At 39.8% G+C, this 21,022-nt stretch overlaps 1 protein-coding gene across 1 annotated transcript in view; it reads right to left on the reverse strand.

Moving 5' to 3' along the window:
• LOC124622437 (ubiquilin-1) overlaps positions 1-21,022 on the reverse strand; it is a 99,431-nt gene that overhangs the window by 38,516 nt on the left and 39,893 nt on the right. The gene's annotated exons all lie outside the window — the stretch shown is intronic.

A 21,022-nucleotide genomic window follows, 5' to 3' on the forward strand; every position in this document is an offset into this window, starting at 1 on the left:
CCGCAGATGACGAAGAGATGATGAAATGTATGACGAGATAAAAGAAATTATTCAGGTAGTGAAGGGAGACGAAAATTTAATAGTCATGGGTGACTGGAATTCAATAGTAGGAAAAGGGAGAGAAGGAAATGTAGTAGGTGAATATGGATTGGGGGGAAGAAATGAAAGAGGAAGCCGCCTGGTAGAATTTTGCACAGAGCATAACTTAATCATAGCTAACACTTGGTTCAAGAATCATAAAAGAAGGTTTTACACATGGAAGAAGACTGGAGATACTAGAAGGTATCAGATAGAGGATATAATGGTAAGACAAAGTTTCAGGGACTAAGTTTTAAATTGTAAGACATTTCCAGGGCAGATGTGGACTCTGACCACAATCTATTGGTTATGAACTGTAGATTAAAACTGAAGAAACTGCAAAAAGGGGAAAATTTGAGGAGATGGGATCTGGATAAACTGGCTAAACCAGAGGTTGTACAGAGTTTCAGGGACAGCATAAGGGAACAAGTGACAAGAATGGGGGAAAGAAATACAGTAGAAGAAGAATGGGTAGCTCTGAGAGACGAAATAGTGAAGGTAGCAGAGGATCAAGTAGGTAAAAAGACGAGGGCTAATAGAATTCCTTGGGTAACAGAAGAGATATTGAATTTAATTGACGAAAGGAGAAAATACGAAAATGCAGTACATGAAGCAGGCAAAAAGGAATACAAACACCTCAAAAATGAGATTGACAGGAAGTGCAAAATGGTTAAGCAGGGATGGCTGGAGGACAAATGTAAGGATGTAGAGGTGCATATCACTAGGGGTAAGATGGATACTGACTACAGGAAAATTAAAGAGGCCTTTGGAGAAAAGAGAATCACTTGAATGAATATCGAGAGCTCAGATGGAAACCCAGTTCTAAGCTTCTAGTCCAAACTATTAATCGTCCATGTTTCACTTCCATACATGGCTACACTCCATACAAATACTTTCAAAAACAACTTCCTGACACTTAAATCTATACTCGATGTTAACAAATTTCTCTTCTTCAGAAACGCTTTCCATGCCATTGCCAGTCTACATTTTATATGTTCTCTACTTCGACCATCATCAGTTATTTTGCTCCCCAAATAGCAAAACTCCTTTACTACTTTAAGTGCCTCATTTCCTAATCTAATTCCCTCAGCATCACCCGACTTAATTCGACTACATTCCATTATCCTCATTTTGCTTTTGTTGACGTTCATCTTATATCCTCCTTTCAAGACACTGTCCATTCCATTCAACTGCTCTTCCAGGTCCTTTGCTGTCGCTGACAGAATTAAAATGTCATCGGCGAACCTCAAAGTTTTTATTTCTTCTCCACGGATTTTAATACCTACTCCGAGTTTTTCTTTTGTTTCCTTTACTGCTTGCTCAATATAGAGATTGAATAACATCGGGGAGAGGCTACAACCCTGTCTTACTCCCTTCCCAACCACTGCTTCCCTTTCATGTCCCTCGTCTCTTGTAACTGCCATCTGGTTTTTGTACAAATTGTAAATAGCCTTTTGCTCCCTGTATTTTACCCCTGCCACCTTCAGAATTTGAAAGAGAGTATTCCAGTCAACATTGCCAAAAGCTTTCTCTAAGTCTACAAATTCTAGAAATGTAGGTTTGCCTTTCTTTAATCTTTCTTCTAAGGTAAGTCGTAAGGTCAGTATTGCTTCACGTGTTCCAATATTTCTACGGAATCCAAACTGATCTTCCCCGCGGTCAGCTTCTACCAGTTTTTCCATTCGTCTGTAAAGAATTCATGTTAGTATTTTTCAGCTGTGACTTATTAAACTGATAGTTCGTTAATTTTCACATCTGTCAACACCTGCTTTCTTTGGGATTGGAATTATTATATTCTTCTTGCAGTCTGAGGGTATTTCGCCTGTCTCATACATCTTGCTCACCAGATGGTAGAGTTTTGTCAGGACTGGCTCTCCCAAGGCCGTCAGTAGTTCCAATGGAATGTTGTCTACTCCGGGGGCCTTGTTTCGACTCAGGTCCTTCAGTGCTCTGTCAAACTCTTCACGCAGTATCGTATCTCCCATTTCATCTTCATCTACATCCTCTTCCATTTCCATAATATTGCCCTGAAGTACATTGCCCTTGTATAGACCCTCTATATACTCCTTCCACCTTTCTGCTTTCCCTTCTTTGCTTAGAACTGGGTTTCCATCTGAGCTCTTGATATTCATACAAGTCGTTCTCTTATCTCCAAAGGTCTCTAATTTTTCTGTAGGCAGCATCTATCTTACCCCTAGTGAGATAAGCCTCTACATCCTTACATTTATCCTCTAGCCATCACTGCTTAGCTATTTTGCAATTCCTGTCGATCTCATTTTTGAGACGTTTGTATTCCTTTTTGATCGCTTCATTTACTTAATTTTTATATTTTCTCCTTTCTTCAATTAAATTCAATATATCTTCTGTTACCCAAGGATTTCTACTAGCCCTCGTCTTTTTACCTACTTGATCCTCTGCTGCCTTCACTACTTCATCCCTTAGAGCTACCCATTCTTATGCCTGTCAATTGTTCCCTCATGCTCTCCCCGAAACTCTGTACAACCGTTCCACAGGTTAGTGTTACCTTTTTTCAATTTTTTTTTATTTTTTTTTTTTTTTATACGCCCCTTGACCTTTTTTTCTGGGCTATATAAAGGACAGAGTCTTCATCACACCAGTTGCTGACTTCGACGAACTGAAGGCTAGGATAAAGGCTGCTGTGGGTACTGTGACAGAACACATGTTACAGAACGCCTGGCGGGAACTGGAATACTGCCTCGACATTCTCATTCTCAGATCTACCAAGGGAGCACACCTTGAGGTTTACTAACATAAGTTATCTTAAAAAAAACTACGATCACTAACCTATGTAACGGCATCAAATGCAAATTATTATGTCAAACGGATATTATGTAACAGATTGTTGTAAGCAGAGCAAGACTTTGTGCTCACCCTGTATATTCCCTCGAACTCTAAAATTTATCCATCCTTTGAAAGGCAAAAGATTTATACACTGGTATAGAGCTTCTTGGCACTCCCAGCCAAAAAAAACACATTTTGGAAATATCTTTAATGCACAGTAACATGTACGGTGCCTATTTTCAGATTACGGAAGTATAAATATGAATTCCACCAAATACAGCACAGTATTTCAGAACACACAATACCAAAATATCATTAGTGTGATACCCATGCTACAATATGGAAACAGAGACTGTAGCAATGCTCTTAATGGCCTGGCAGTGAACTTCAAACTCTGGAAAATATGGCACGATAATATATATTCTTGCTTTGCAAAATACAACTACTACAAGCTGTACACTAAACATTTTTTGAGTTACCTGGTTGAATACATGTTGATTTTTGCCTACATTATTGATAATCTGCAAATGAAAGAACTAAAATAAATATGAGAAAGTAACTTCTAAGCTGGGTCGTCTTAAGTGTGTGTTACTCTGTAAGATATGTCGAACACAAATGCGACAGTAAAATTTTAAATAATGAAGTAAATGTCTGGTCTTCTGGGCCTGAAATTTTTCTAAGCAGCTATTCCTCAAAGTGTTTTGAATGAGGGACAAACACTCCAAAGAAATTTACGAGGGCCTTTCTTTTACAACCTCCAATCACTTAGTATGGAAGCTACACGAGCGGCAGAAAGTGGACAAGCTCTGTAGGAAACTGCGTAACTCTCGTACTACACACTCTGCCATTGCCGACCTCAGGGCATCAGTCTGCGTTACACTACAGCCACGTAAACATGGCTGCCGTCATTGGTGTAATTCAGTTTCTGCAAGCAGAAGAGAATAGTGCAACAGAAATTCATCAGAGAATTAGCCGAGTGAATGGCAATAACTTCATGACTGATGGTGTTGTGCATAAATGGTGCCAAAAGTTTAAAGATGGCCGAAATGGAGTGCGTGATGAAGGGAGCCAAGGACGCAAGTCTGTCGTTACAGGTGACCTTGTTGAACAAGTTGACAGAATGTTTAGAGAAAACTGTAGGTTCACCATGACTGCTTTGTCTATGGAAATTCCGGAAATTTCAAGATCTGTCATACACACCATCATTACTGAACATTTAGGCTATAAATAACTTAGTGCTCACTGAGTTCCAAAAATGTTGATGGACACCCACAAAAGTCACCATACGGTGTCAGCTTCTTTTTGAAATCGTTACTGGAGATAAAACTTGGATCCAATATGACACACTGGAAACAAAATGACAATCACAACAATCGATGCATCCAAATTCACCAAACAAACCCCAAAAATTCAAAAAAATCATTCAACAACAGAAAGGTTATAGCTACCACGTTTTGGGATTAAAAAGGTGTGTTGCTTGTAGAGTTTATGCAGCCCGGAACCACTATCAATGCAGCTGCTTGTTGTGAAACTTTACGACGTTCGCGGAGAGCCATTCAAAACAAACAAAGAGGAATGCTGACTTCAGGAATTGTGTTGACCATGACAACACTCGTCCACACACTGCTGGCACAACCCAACTGCTCCTTGAACAATTTCAATGGGACATTTTCGATCATCCGCCATACAGTCCTGACCTGGCACCCACAGACTTTCACCTTTTTCCTGAACTGAAGATGTGGCTAGGAGGGCAGCACTTTCAAACCAACAAAGATCTTCAAAACAACATCAATGCTCATTTGGCATCACTGACGACAACATGTTTTGAAGAGGGTATTACAAAGCTTGTCCACAGCTATGATAAATGCCTCAATCTTTTCGGTGGTTATGTTGAAAAGTAACCATAAGTGTACAAAACTTTTGGTAGTAAAATAATTGTTTTCTGTGAACTTGTCTTTTATTTATAGTCTAACAAAGGATGAAAAAATAAATGGCCCTCATACTATGAAAGTAATGCCTCTCAAATCACCATTCGCAATAATTTCCCACAACCTGCTAGAAATGTATATAGCTGTGATGTCATGCTATCACACGAATAGTCTCCACTTCTTCCAAACTAACTACGAAAGTGTAGAATGGATATGACACATTCAAAGAAGTAGTACAGACAGCAATTGAGAGATTCATACTAAATACATTAGTAAGATACAGAACAGATCCCCAAGGTTCAAAAAAACAGATCATGACAATGTTTCAGAAACATGAGCTCTAAATTTAGCGCAGACTTCAATGCAAGATGCTTTTGACACTTTAGTGACCCAGCCCAAGCATAACTCGGGTTCGCCACACTTTGTCCAAAATAGTGCATCAGATTACGTCATGGATCACGATGTTCTCAAGGTGTAATTCTGCTGTTGCTCGAAACTTGGACTCATTTCACACAAGAACAGAGTATGAAAGTCTCGCTGCCTGTCCATTGAAAGATGCTATCTTCTGTTGTCAATTTCTAGAATGATTTCGAAAGGAACAGTAACAAATGCAAGAGTTGCTGTCGCAACTGACTGACCCAATTTATACTCTAATTAACCTGAGTTTTGTGGTGTATTCTTGAAGGTTTTGCAGTTTGCTGTAACTCTGCAACAAATATGTAGTTAGGTGAGCAAGAAATTTTGGATGTTCAACAGGAAGAATCCTGAGATTCTGGACTGGAGGGAGAAATATCTGAGGGGGGGACACTCCGCAAAATTCATATTCAAATCTGCAGTTCTCTAAAATTTTTAGTTGTTAGTATCGTTGCTACAACTACTGCTACTCTAATTTAGTTTGTTTTATTCATCTTAATCTTATCTTTTTTACAGATGAATGCCATGACAAAGACAAAGCAGCATCCAACATGGCTTTCCAAGATCTGTTTGGAGAACGCTAGACAATTTAGTGGCAAAATGTGCAGGAAAGGAAGCAACTGGTATTGCCCTGATTGCAAGATACCTCTCTTCATGCCAGAATGCTTCAGACTTTTCCACACAAAAACCAATTACTTGTGAATCTCCTGAAGAGCTCATCCCACACTTCTCTCTGATAAAGTGTGAAGAGAGCATATTTTAAAGTTCTATTTATGTCATTGCAGGTTTCACTGTGATTCACCAGGTGGTAAGGTGATAGCAATTTGCAAAATGGCGACTAATCAACATAAAACTTTTTGTGTGTTGCAGTATAAGATGACTTAATCCATCACTACCATGCAGCATGCATTGTGTCGATACTACAGCATACAGCCACTAACCCAACACAGCTTTCTGCAGGGGTGGCAACAGTTCAACAACACAGGTTGCCACTAAAGGAAAAAGCTCCACACAACTAGTTGAAATAGTAGAGTGTCTAAGAGACATTCCTTCACACAGCCAAAAAAAATATCTACCAGTTGTCTGAGTCGCAAACTGGGCATTCCATATTCCACTGTGTGGAAAGAGTATGTGGAAGTTATTAGATCAGAAACCACATGATACCGCATACAGTTCCTACACTGTTTAAGGCCAAGTGACAGCGCCATCGGCACGTGAATTTTGTGAACTTTTCTAGGAAACAACAGAAGATGACAAATTTACACCTCAACTTGTGTCAGTGATGTGATGTCCCACATAAACAGTCAACCAAATCGTCACAATGACTACTAATGGAGCATGGCAAATTCCAATGTTGAAGTGGAGACAGATTTTCCAAAGATGAGTTTCTTCTGTGCTGTTTCGCACACGAAGGTATACGGACCCCAGTTTTGTCCTGGGTAAACTGTGATAGCTGATATCCCAAACTTCGTATTCTAATAAGATGGAGCTTCACCTCACTGGCATAGAGTAGGGCATCAGTATCTGAACAGGAGCTTCCAAACCAGTAGACTGGGTGCTGTGCTCAGGATTACCTGTCACTCTTCATGTGGTCCCCAACGCCTCCTCATCTTACAGTTTGTGATTTTTCTTCTTGGGGGATATGCGAAGGACTATGTTTGAACTTTGCTGATAACACCGACTAAACTCCTGGATTCCATTATCGCTGCATTGGAGAACACTGACAGGGACATGCTTGAGCACATATGATTCGAACTTGATCGCTGCATAAATGTTTGTAATGCAACAGGAGCAGTGCACATAGGGCATTTGTGATGGTGTTTAAGAAACTTAAAAGTGTACTTTTCCATACAATCTATCGTTCACTATTTTTATGCAATACTCTGTGAAATACTTTTATCCAAAACACATGAATTTCTACGTTTCTAAACACCATGTACTTTCTGTCATCATTAGTGCAACATTTGTAATCTTTAAAACAACTAAAATAAATATGAAACATAAACCTTGAAACTTGGTATTCTTTTAATGTGTGTAACTCTTTTAACGTATAACAAACACAAACACCATATTTTCCACAACGAAACAATGGCCAGCTTCACTATGTGATAGCAATGGTTACATTCCTAGTGACAGTTCCCCCAAAAAGAGTACTGAACATGGCATTCTGAAAATCCTTCACGAAAGAAAATTAAATAAACATTCCAGTGTTTGACACAAGACAGCTGCCAACATGAATAGCTTAGAAGCATCTTCAGTGTAGCTACACTGCTTAAATCATTTAATAAAGGTAAATCTCCTTGTCAAGACTGTACACCTATTATGGTCCTTTCTGAGTTTGCAAATGTAATAGCTCCAAATTCAGTAGTCATGTACAACCACCCATGCTCAACAAAAGATCCGTACCTAAGGACTGGACAGTTGCACAGGTCACACCAATACAAAAGAAAGAAAACAGAATGAATCTAATGAATTACAGACCCATGTCACTGACATCTATCTGCAGTAGAACTTGGGAGCATGTATTGTTTGAACATGATGAATTATCTAGAATAAAACCATCTACTGACCCATAGCATGCATTTAGAAAACATTATTCTTATGAAACACAACTGGCTCTTTAGTCACACAAAGTGCTATCAACAGGGGATCACAACTGATTCCATATTTCTGCATTCCAAAACGCTCTTGACATTGTTCCTCAAAAGTGGCTTCTCATCAAATTGCATGCCTATGCAGTGTCATCAAAGACGTGTGAGTGGATTCATAATTTCTTGTCAGAAAGGTCACAGTTCATGTAAATGATGGAAAGCCATTGAGTAACACATACAGAATATCTGGTGCTCCCCAAGTAAGTGTTACAGGCTCTCCGTTGCTCCTTATCTATATAAAATATTTAGGAGACAGTCTGAGCAGCTATATTAGATTGTTTGCAGACAATGTTGTCATTTACCAACTAGTGAGGTCATCAGAACATCTAAACCAATTGCAAAATGATTTAGACAAGATATGTGTATAGTGCAAAAGTGGCAACTGAACTGAAATAATGAGAAGTATGTGGTCATCCACACGACCACTGAATGAAAGCTATTTAAATTTCGGTTACATGATAAATACGATACAGGTTTCTTCTGTCGGTCACTCACTGTTTTTTTACTTCAAAATGATGAGTTTCAGTCAATGTTGCCCATCTTCAGATCATATGCTGTAGTTACAGAGTAATGTAATGGAACTATCAGTCCAGTGTCATACAAGATGAGCACCATTGCCTGAAACTGATCATTTTCAAATAAAAGTAGCCACACAGACAGAAAATAAGCCGATTTTGTATAAGGTTTGCAGATAACTCCCTGTTAATAACATGTCTGGTTTTGATAAACAATAGATCACGCAAATTTAACTGCTGCCGATTCAATTAATACTAGGTGTTACACTTACAAACAATTTCAACTGTAACGATCACAAAGAAAATTTTGTGGGGAAAGTGAACTGCATTTTGTAGACAGAGCACTTATAAGATGCAAAAAATCTATTTAAGAGCCTGCTTACATTATGCTTGTCCGCCCTCTTCTGCAGTACCGCTGCATGGTATGGAATCTTTACCACATAGGACTAACATTGGAAATCGAGGACAGCTTGTTTTGTATCATCACGAGGAAGGGAAGAAAGTGTCATGGATATGACACAAGTTTGGGTGGCAATCAATAAAACAATAGTGTTTTTTGCTGTGGTGAGATCTTTTCACAAAATTTTCATCAGTAGCTTTCTCCCCCAAATGCGAAAATTTTTGTTGACTTACAAAAACACAGGGACGAATGACCAACATAATAGAATACAAGTGTGATTTTATAAGTCTGGTAAATTTCCACAAAAGAATGGAACATTTCATGTTTTGAGTCTTCATGGTTGGTAAGCTTTATTATTCCATGGATCATATAGAGAACTTCAACAATGTACAGCACACAGTTCGTTGTTGACAGCCGTCTGAATTGGTCAGTGTGTCTAAATTGATTGAAAATGGAGAGAACAGTTTCATGCTGTTATTAAACATTTTCATTTGAAGGGTTGGACTGCTGCACGAATCAGAACAGAATTGAATGAAGTTCTCATGGACTCTGCACCATCACTGAGGACCATTTACTTTTGAATTAATGAATTTAAATGAGGTCGGTCATTCAACTGTGGTCACCACAAATGAAACCACTGACAAGATCCATGATATGGTAATGCAAGACCGCCGAATAACAACTCGTGAGATTGCTGAGACTGCAGGCATCTCAACTGAGCGAGTACATAGTGCCTTGCACAGAGAATTGGCTATGAAGAAGCTGTGAGCAAGGTGGGTGCTGTGATTGCTCACAGTTGACCAAATGCTCATCTGGCACATTTCAACACAATGTCTGGATGTTTATTCGCAATGCACAAAATTTTTTGTGCTGATTTGTGACTGCTCATGAAACCTGGATCCATGGTTATAAACCAGAACCAAAACAACAGTCAAAACAAGGGACAAAAGCTGAGTAAAGTGCTCTGAAGAAGGCAAAGACCATTTTCTCAGCCAGTAAGGTGATGGCCACTGTTTTTTGGTATTCCAAAGGAGTAATTCTCATAGATTACGTGGAAAAAGACAGAACCATAATTGGACCTTATTATGCTTCTTCAACAGATCATTTCAAAATTGCATTGGCTGAAAAAAGACCACAGTTGGTATGCAAAAATGCACTCTTTCACCAGGATAATGCAGCATCCCACACGCCAGTGATAACAATAGCATAAGTGCATGAATTGGTTCCTCATCCACCCTATTCAACCGACTTAGCCCAAAGTGACTCCTTCGAGTTTTGTAACTTGAAACTCCAGCTGGCTGGGAAGAAATTGTCATTGAATGAGGAAGTGATAGCTGCAATCAATAAGTATTTTGCAGAGTCTGACATAATCTTATTTTTGTGATGGGATGAAAAAACTGCAAGCTGGGGGACTGCTGGAACAAATCCCTCAAAGGAGACTACATTGGGAAGTAAGGGGAGTCTTTATGTAACAAACATTTTTTCCATGCTTTCTTTTTACCAGACTTATCAAACCATCCTTGTACGAGAAAACAGAGCTCACTCTGAAAGAGCTACGTGTTCATTTTTCCCACATGCTATTCGAATATGAAACGACAGAGAATCTCCTGATAAGAAGTTAGGTGTGAATTCCATGTAATAGACAAAGCAGAACCAAGTAAAGAGAAACTCACTGTAATGAATGAACAAATACTTGGGGATGCTGAAAGAGACTAAACGTCAGTCATATTTCCCCTTTTTCCTTTAATAACTGAAGCCTAAAATTTCCAGCAGAAGAAAGGATAGATTGCCAATTTGATCCTTGAAGCATCATCTGAGTGCCAGGTAAAAAGCACAGGGAAGGAAAGAAGGTAAGAAACTGTGATGAAGTAGGGCAGATGTGCTAGTCTGGAACAGCCAGAGACCTCCCGGTGTCTGGTCTGCGCTGTGAGGCCAACTTGGGCGCACAACCACAAGACAACTAGCTTCATACAAATATACGTAATCCACTCTTGAATAATATGTGAAAAACTTCATCTGCTGCTTTGACTCTGCTCTCAGCCCCCCCCCTGCCCCCCCCCACCCCACTTGTCACTTACACCAAAGTGAATGAAAGAGAAAATGAATAATGTAGCATTTAGGAAGGATGGAAGGAAGAAAGACTGTTACACACTGATCTTTCAGCCAAGCCTTCTTCAGGCTGCAGCAGCCTACGAGGGGTCATGTATGCATGAGGCATGTTTGCTTGCGTGAATATTGAGTGTGTGTGTGTGTGTGTGTGTGTGTGTGTGTGTGTGGTTTTTTCTGAAGAAGACTGTCCAAAAGCTCAGTGTGTAACAGTTGTGCCGATCTGCAATTCGACATGTCTTCTTTATGGTCAATAGCAATCATCCTTTTCATAATGATTTTGATATTCCAACCAGGACTTTCCACTGTTTGTATAGCACAAAATGTATTCACTGGACATATCACATTTTGTGTGTTTTAGAGCACTGTTAAAGCTTATGAAACGTATTTAACATTTCAGAATTGTTTTTTCAATCTGGAGTGTAGCCTTGCAAACAATTTTACTAGCTAATCGTACAAATACTCTCAATGAAATCACTGTACAAAATGTTGAATTTACTGACTGCTTATGCTTAGATGGCTGCAAACTCTGGCAGCTCAGGCCAGTATGCAACTATCACATAGGATGGCAGCATCACTCTGAAGGGGGGCGGGGAAGGGAAGGGATAATAGTGTATGAGTGGGGGACAGAGAAACACTGTCTGGTGGAATATACAGGGCCTAGAATCCCAACAGGTGCAGCATCAGAAGAATGTAGGGCATGGCGATGGGGAAAAAAGGGAACGAAAAGGAGAGGAGTGGGGAAAGATGGGCAGGCACTAGCAGAGGGCATCAAACAAAGAGGCTGGAAGACAAGAATGGAGAGGAGATGATATGACAGAAGGGATGGAAACTGTTGGGTGGGTGTGATGATAGTTTGTTACCGTAGGTTGAGGCCAGGATAATTACATGAGCAGCGAATGTGTTTTAAGGAGAGCTCCCATCTGTGCAGTTAGAAAAGCTGGTGATGGAGCGGAGGATCCAGATGACTCAGGTAGTGAAGCAGCCATTGAAATCAAGCGTATTATGCTCACCTGCTAGTCATGCCACAGGGTGATCTACTTCACTCGCCCAGAAAACATCAAATCATGCTGCTGGTCAGCAACATGAACTCAATGAAACATAAGACGGTTCAGACAGCAAAAGGCAATAACTTTTAGCTTGTTCCAGCAATAGAAAAACATTTTCTGGAGCAAAACATAGTCAGTATAATACATTAGAAACTGTGCTGAATGATTTGTTTAGGGAGCAGTGAGAGAAGTGCTTAAACCCGTGAGTGCAGAAATTATCCAAGTTTAACCACATGAAATTGCTTGACAGCAAAAAATAACAAATTTCAAAGGAAGCCATTAGTGGGTTGCCACTTTCATAAAACATTGGGGATTTTCTCTTCGTAGACATACTTCAGTTGCAAAGGAGCTGTCGGTATACTTCGAGGAAAAACATGTCGCATTTCAGAATTTCATAATCAAACGGTGCACTGAAAATAATTATCTTCTTGATCAATATTTTGATAAGGAAAGTTGCCACTCACCATATAGCAGAGATGCTGAGTCACAGATAAGCACAACAAAAAGACTGTCCCCAATAAAGCAAGCTTTTGGCCTGTAAGGACTTCATCAAAAATAGACAGTAGGCACGCGCGCGCACGCACACACGCACACAGACAGCCTCAGGCAACTGTAGTGACACACTGTAGTGTGGCTACAATTGCCGAAAGCTTTGTGACAGTCTTTTTTTTTTTTTTTTTTTTTGTGCCTATCTGTGATTCAGCATCTCCACTACATGGTGAGTGGCAACTTTCCTTATCATAATACTGTTACATTCTATCCTGGATTTTCCATTGTTTGTTTATCTTCTTGATAAGGAAGATAATGCATATCAAACTCCAGTGTATTTTGATATGCCAACAAATTAAATGGTAGAAGCAAAAGGGAACCAAGAAATCATGAGTGGTGAAAAGCAGCAAATGCCTTTCATGTTTGCTTGCACAGTCGATGGTCACAAACTGCCATTATTTATTGTTTTTAAACATAAGATATTATGCAAGTCTGAGGCATAACCAAAAAGCATTATCATATGTTCTAATAAACGTGGCTGGTTCACAGAGAAAATAGTATCAGAGTGGATTAAACTTTTATCGTAATGTTGTCGTCGTGCCTTTTTAGGTATGCTGACTGCAAAGAGAAAATTAGTAGTTGCTAGAATGGACTTGACTACAATTCCATGAGGGATGATGCCAATTCTACAGCCACTAGATGTTTTCTTAAACAAACTATTTAAGGACGAATGTAAAAATTTGTACACACAATTCCTAATAAAAGAAGACAGGCAACTAACACCTACAGGATGTGTAAAGTTTGCAAGCTTGTCTCAAGTGAATAAGTGGATTGAACAATCTTGGAAATGTGTCCTGAATAAAACTGTATATCATGCAGTTAAAAAATGCTGTGTTTCTAATGCATTTGATGGCACAGAGGACGATGCTCTCTATGAAGAGAGTAATGACACAAAATTGAGTGACTATGATCTGAGTAATAATTAAAAACAATATATACATATTTATGATAGTTCAATAAAATTTGTTTTGTACCTTCACTTTTCATTTCTAAGTCATTTTCTTTGTAGATATGTGATTGTATCCAGCCAGTTAGTGAGACTATGCCACTATGAGTCAGAAGACATGGTGTGCATTTTTTTCATGCATGTTTGTGTGATAGTTATTTACAGCTAATTGTTCTATTATGTGTTGTAAATTTGCATTCTTGTTTGCCACATCATTGGGGTTTCTCTGTAGCACCTGATTATTTAGTCTACCATACACCTGTGTGAGCCTCTTCATCCAGAAAAAAAAGTCCCTCTTGGATGGAGAAAGAGGTTGATGTCCTTAGGAGCCTTAATACTAACATTTCACTGAGCATACAAGAAAATGTGAAAAATCCAAACTGTGCCCAGGTACGCAGTGCAGCAAGCCTCCCCTGTGACATCACCACTTGCAGTCAATCTGTGTGTAGTTTCTAATTATGGCCTCCTATACTATAGGTGGAGTGCTTGTGCTGGAAATGATTCTGTGTAGACAAATTATATTGTTTAGAATGTTAAAAAGTGCTCTAATAAAGACCATGTCTAGCCTCTAACACAAACAATACAAATCACTGTCTTGAATAGGTAGATTGCTATTCACCAAATTTATATCCTTCAAAACCGGTGCGATACTATATCAAACTAAAAATGTAACTTTCTTGGATGAAAATATTACGTTTCATTGAAAGAAAAAACAACTTTGGACGACATTCATATGATATGGAAAGACTGTCATATGACTTTAACACGAGTTGCGATATAGTCTTATGGCTTCAGTTGCCTTAGTTCCACTCAGAATATTTCAATGGATATCGTAAATTCTCGCTGCTGACAGTAATAGTGACGTAACAGTTATTTTAGGTGTCCAGCAGGGTAAATTTACTTCCACGTAAATTACTACAAATAATTACTACTCCCTGAAAATTTCAAATTTCTGAAATGTGGAGCCACTATACACTTTCTCCATCATATGGTGAGCTACAATTATTTTGATTTTTAAATATGGCTTGAAATGAGGTATAAAACTGCATTACAACACTGCACAGAAAGTTAGTACAGTCAACAGAACAATAGCAAGCATTTATAATACGCAAGATCACACACTATGACATCCGACCTTCGTTGATGCAAAATATGATATAACCATCCCATCCAAACACATGCTTGAAAGGCATGGAAACAGGTTCAAATTTACATAAACATACATGACAAATGTATTATATAGATGTATTATGCCTCAATAGTGAGAAGCAACATATAACAATGTTTGTGCATCTTTTGGTGAAAGGAAACGCATTCGCCCTGTTGCTGCTTTCACATTGACCTTCGTAAGAATGTCCTTGTCCACAGTTAAGATGTCAGGTTTCTCACGGTATACATATGAATGTACAGGCCTATAAGGATGTAGGAAGCTAATTGTAACATAGTTGGTTTCTTTAATCTTCTCACTCTTTGTGGTACTGGTACTGAATTTCTCTGTCTATTGCATCATCAGCGTTTCAGATTCAACATTTGTTTCACAATCTGTATTTTCTTCCTCACTTTGGAATACCTCAGACATTTGCTCGAACTCTTTCTGCGTACGTGCTCTCTCTCCCAGTCTTCCCTTTTTCACTGGGGACTATGCAAGAGTTACCAAACTACCATTTAGTGCATCTTGAGCAACTTTTGGACTACAGATGTGTCTGACTCATCTGAGGAGCTATGCAGGTTTGTGGTTTACACTTAATTCAATGTAGTTGGGTCAGACATATGCCCTTGTACCTGAGAATTTTTTTCTACATTATCACATATTTTGTAGTCTGTTATTATGCCACTGATCATACACCCTCCCACAGCAACCACCCACATTTGCATATTGCATAGGTTTTTCTTGTATCTATTGTGCTCATCTTCCCAGAATGGATTACAGCAATACACGATTATCTCAAACTCCACCTTTAAGGTACGTTTGTTTAATTTCAACACACAACACCTTTTGCAGCACACACTGCCGCCCAAAATTTGACAGCTTGATATTGCCTTGTCTATATTGTTTCCTCCCCCCCATGAACCATGGACCTTGCCATTGGTGGGGAGGCTTGAGTGCCTCAGCGATACAGATAGCCGTACCGTAGGTGCAACCACAACGGAGGGGTATCTGTTGAGAGGCCAGACAAACGTGTGGTTCCTGAAGAGGGGCAGCAGCCTTTTCAGTAGTTGCAAGGGCAACAGTCTGGATGATTGACTGATCTGGCCTTGTAACAATAACCAAAACGGCCTTGCTGTGCTGGTACTGCGAACGGCTGAAAGCAAGGGGAAACTACAGCCGTAATTTTTCCCGAGGGCATGCAGCTTTACTGTATGATTAAATGATGATGGCGTCCTCTTGGGTAAAATATTCCGGAGGTAAAATAGTCCCCCATTCGGATCTCCGGGCAGGGACTACTCAAGAGGATGTCGTTATCAGGAGAAAGAAAACTGGCATTCTACGGATCGGAGCGTGGAATGTCAGATCCATTAATCGGGCAGGTAGGTTAGAAAATTTAAAAAGGGAAATGGATAGGTTGAAGTTCGATATAGTGGGAATTAGTGAAGTTCGGTGGCAGGAGGAACAAGACTTCTGGTCAGGTGACGACAGGGTTATAAACACAAAATCAAATAGGGGTAATGCAGGAGTAGGTTTAATAATGAATAGGAAAATAGGAATGCGGGTAAGCTACTACAAACAGCTTAGTGAATGCACTATTGTGGCCAAGATAGATACGAAGCCCACACATACTACAGTAGTACAAGTTTATATGCCAACTGGCTCTGCAGATGACGAAGAAATTGAAGAAATGTATGATGAAATAAAAGAAATTATTCAGATTGTGAAGGGAGATGAAAATTTAATAGTCATGGGTGACTGGAATTCGAATGTAGGAAAAGGGAGAGAAGGAAACATAGTAGGTGAATATGGATTGGGGCTAAGAAATGAAAGAGGAAGCCGCCTGGTAGAATTTTGCACAGAGCACAACATAATCATAACTAACACTTGGTTTAAGAATCATGAAAGAAGGTTGTATACATGGAAGAACCCTGGAGATACTAAAAGGTATCAGATAGATTATATAATGGTAAGACAGAGATTTAGAAACCAGATTTTAAATTGTAAGACATTTCCAGGGGCAGATGTGGACTCTGACCACAATCTATTGGTTATGACCTGTAGATTAAAAAGGAAGAAACTGCAAAAAGGTGGGAATTTAAGGAGATGGGACCTGGATAAACTGAAAGAACCAGAGGTTGTACAGAGTTTCAGGGAGAGCATAAGGGAACAATTGACAGGAATGGGGGAAAGAAATACAGTAGAAGAAGAATGGGTAGCTTTGAGGGATGAAGTAGCGAAGGCAGCAGAGGATCAAGTAGGTAAAAAGGCGAGGGCTAGTAGAAATCCTTGGGTAACAGAAGAAATATTGAATTCAATTGATGAAAGGAGAAAATATAAAAATGCAGTAAATGTAGCAGGCAAAAAGGAATACAAACGTCTCAAAAATGAGATCGACAGGAAGTGCAAAATGGCTAAGCAGGGATGGCTAGAGGACAAATGTAAGGATGTAGAGGCCTGTCTCACTAGGGGTAAGATAGATACTGCCTACAGGAAAATTAAAGAGACCTTTGGAGATAAGAGAACGACTTGTATGAATATCAAGAGCTCAGATGGAAACCCAGTTCTAAGCAAAGAAGGGAAAGCAGAAAGGTGGAAGGAGTATATAGAGGGTCTATACAAGGGCAATGTACTTCAGGACAATATTATGGAAATGGAAGAGGATGTAGATGAAGATGAAATGGGAGATATGATACTGCGTGAAGAGTTTGACTGAGCACTGAAAGACCTGAGTCGAAACAAGGCCCCCGGAGTAGACAACATTCCATTGGAACTACTGACGGCCTTGGGAGAGCCAGTCCTGACAAAACTCTACCATCTGGTGAGCAAGATGTATGAGACAGGCGAAATACCCTCAGACTGCAAGAAGAATATAATAATTCCAATCCCAAAGAAAGCAGGTGTTGACAGATGTGAAAATTACCGAACTATCAGTTTAATAAGTCACAGCTGCAAAATAGTAACACGAATTCTTTACAGACGAATGGAAAAACTGGTAGAAGCCGACCTCGGGGAAGATCAGTTTGGATTCCGTAGAAACACTGGAACACGTGAGGCAATACTGACCTTACGACTTATCTTAGAAGAAAGATTAAGGAAAGGCAAACCTACGTTTCTAGAATTTGTAGACTTAGAGAAAGCTTTTGACAATGTTGACTGGAATACTCTCTTTCAGATTCTAAAGGTGGCAGGGGTAAAATACAGGGAGCGAAAGGCTATTTACAATTTGTACAGAAACCAGATGGCAGTTATAAGAGTCGAGGGACATGAAAGGGAAGCAGTGGTTGGGAAGGGAGTAAGACAGGGTTGTAGCCTCTCGCCGATGTTGTTCAATCTGTATATTGAGCAAGCAGTACAGGAAACAAAAGAAAAATTCGGAGTAGGTATTAAAATTCATGGAGAAGAAATAAATCCTTTGAGGTTAGCCGATGACATTGTAATTCTGTCAGAGACAGCAAAGGACTTGGAAGAGCAGTTGAATGGAATGGACAGTGTCTTGAAAGGAGGATATAAGATGAACACCAACAAAAGCAAAACGAGGATAATGGAATGTAGTCGAATTAAGTCGGGTGATGCTGAGGGAATTAGATTAGGAAATGAGGCACTTAAAGTAGTAAAGGAGTTTTGCTATTTGGGGAGCAAAATAACTGATGATGGTCGAAGTAGAGAGGATATAAAATGTAGGCTGGCAATGGCAAGGAAAGCGTTTCTGAAGAAGAGAAATTTGTTAACATTCAGTATTGATTTAAGTGTCAGAAAGTCATTTCTGAAAGTATTCGTATCGAGTGTAGCCATGTATGGAAGTGAAACATGGACAATAAATAGTTTGGACAAGAAGAGAATAGAAGCTTTTGAAATGTGGTGCTACAGAAGAATGCTGAAGATTAGATGGGTAGATCACATAACTAATGAGGAAGTATTGAATAGGATTGGGGAGAAGAGAAGTTTGTGGCACAACTTGACCAGAAGAAGGGATCGGTTGGTAGGACATGTTCTGAGGCATCAAGGGATCACCAATTTAGTATTGGAGGGCAGCGTGGAAGGTAAAAATCATAGAGGGAGACCAAGAGATGAATACACTAAGCAGATTCAGAAGGATGTAGGTTGCAGTAGGTACTGGGAGATGAAAAAGCTTGCACAGGATAGAGTAGCATGGAGAGCTGCATCAAACCAGTCTCAGGACTGAAGACCACAACAACAACAACAACAACAACAACAACCACAACATATTGTTACCTTCTGTACTGTTATAACACCACCTTTTTAACAATAAACATGTTTTTCAGAGCTTTGTGTCACACTGTTGGAGTCTGAATGCAATTTAGTTTGCACAATGCAACACATTGATGTAGATATTAATTTATATCTCCTAATCCCATTGTCACCCAAACTTGATTTTTTACTATGTTGTACAGTGCAACACGAAGAAGCAAATTTATTTCTTGTGTCAATTTTGAAGGTGACTTGCTTTATTATATTCAAGGACAAGGTCACTGACTTTAACTGTGTACATTCTTCGAATACGACAAAATTGCGTATCATTGAAAAGCTTGTTTCAAAACCTTTCCAAAATTACCTGGTTCATTGTTCTACTTTTATTACACCAGAAGTTATATCTGCTTTCGTCAGTAGTGTTTATCAAATTTCTAGTACATTTTTAGAGCTTCGAGTGACCATTACTTTTCTCTTACTTGTGATAAAACTCTGTGATTTGATATTTTCCATTCTCTTGTCATGTGCAACGAACATACCAAATTTTACATAAATTGAAGACGGTCGGGTTGAAAACTGTACTTTTCCGTGTTGATTTGACATGGAATGACCCAGTTGCTGAACAGACAACAGTAAGGATCAGGGGAAAAGATGAAGTAGGACGGTGGAAGCCATACAACATGTGAAGTAAGGAGGGGCCAGGGAAGTACTGAGAGATGGGGAAAACAGTAGACAGGTTGTACTCAGCAGCAGTGTAAAAAGGTGCATGAATTCTCGTAATAACACGAGAGGGACGTGGCGACAGAGAAGAATGAGAGTGAGGGAAAGTGTATAGGTACAGGGCTATTACAAATGATTGAAGCCATTTCATAAATTCACTGTAGCTCCATTCATTGACATATGGTCACGACACACTACAGATACGTAGAAAAACTCATGAAGTTTTGTTCAGCTGAAGCCGCACTTCAGGTTTCTGCCGCCAGAGCGCTCGAGAGCGCAGTGAGACAAAATGGCGACAGGAGCCGAGAAAGCGTATGTCGTGCTTGAAATGCACTCACATCAGTCAGCATAACAGGACGAAGTTCAACAAAGATCCACCAACTGCTAACTCCATTTGGCGATGGTATGCTCAGTTTAAAGCTTCTGGATGCTTCTGTAATGGGAAATCAACGGGTCGGCCTGCAGTGAGCGAAGAAACAGTTGAACGCGTGCGGGCAAGTTTCACGCGTAGCCCGCGGAAGTCGACGAATGAAGCAAGCATGGAGCTAAATGTACCACAGCCAACGGTTTGGAAAATCTTACAGAAAAGGCTAAAGCAGAAGCCTTACCGCTTACAACTGCTACAAGCCCTGACACCCGATGACAAAGTCAAACGCTTTGAAATTGCAACAGCTCATGGAAGAGGATGCGTTCAGTGCGAAACTTGTTTTCAGTGATGAAGCAACATTTTTTCTTAATGGTGAAGTGAACAGACACAATGTGCGAATCTGGGCGGTAGAGAATCCTCACGCATTCGTGCAGCAAATTCGCAATTCACCAAAAGTTAACATGTTTTGTGCAATCTCACGGTTTAAAGTTTACGGCCCCTTTTTCTTCTGCGAAAAAAACGTTACAGGACACGTGTATCTGGACATGCTGGAAAATTGGCTCATGCCACAACTGGAGACTGACAGCGCCGACTTCATCTTTCAACAGGATGGTGCTCCACCGCACTTCCATCATGATGTTCGGCATTTCTTAAACAGGAGATTGGAAAACCGATGGATCGGTCGTGGTGGAAATCATGATCAGCAATTCATGTCATGGCCTCCACGCTCTCCCGACTTAACCCCATGCGATTTCTTTCTGTGGGGTTATGTGAAAGATTCAGTGTTTAAACCTCCTCTACCAAGAAACGTGCCAGAACTGCGAGCTCACATCAACAATGCTTTCGAACTCATTGATAGGGACATGCTGCGCCGAGTGTGGGAGGAACTTGATTATCGGCTTGATGTCTGCCGAATCACTAAAGGGGCACATATCGAACATTTGTGAATGCCTAAAAAAACTTTTTGAGTTTTTGCATGTGTGTGCAAAGCATTGTGAAAATATCTCAAATAATAAAGTTATTGTAGAGCTGTGAAATCGCTTCAATCATTTGTAATAACCCTGTATTGGGAAGGGGAGAATGGTTGTGAGGTGGAGAATGACAAGCCATTGGGAAGTTTTCTTGCATATGAGCAGGG

The sequence above is a fragment of the Schistocerca americana genome, chromosome 7 (assembly GCF_021461395.2).
Source record: "Schistocerca americana isolate TAMUIC-IGC-003095 chromosome 7, iqSchAmer2.1, whole genome shotgun sequence".
NCBI lineage: Eukaryota > Metazoa > Arthropoda > Insecta > Orthoptera > Acrididae > Schistocerca > Schistocerca americana.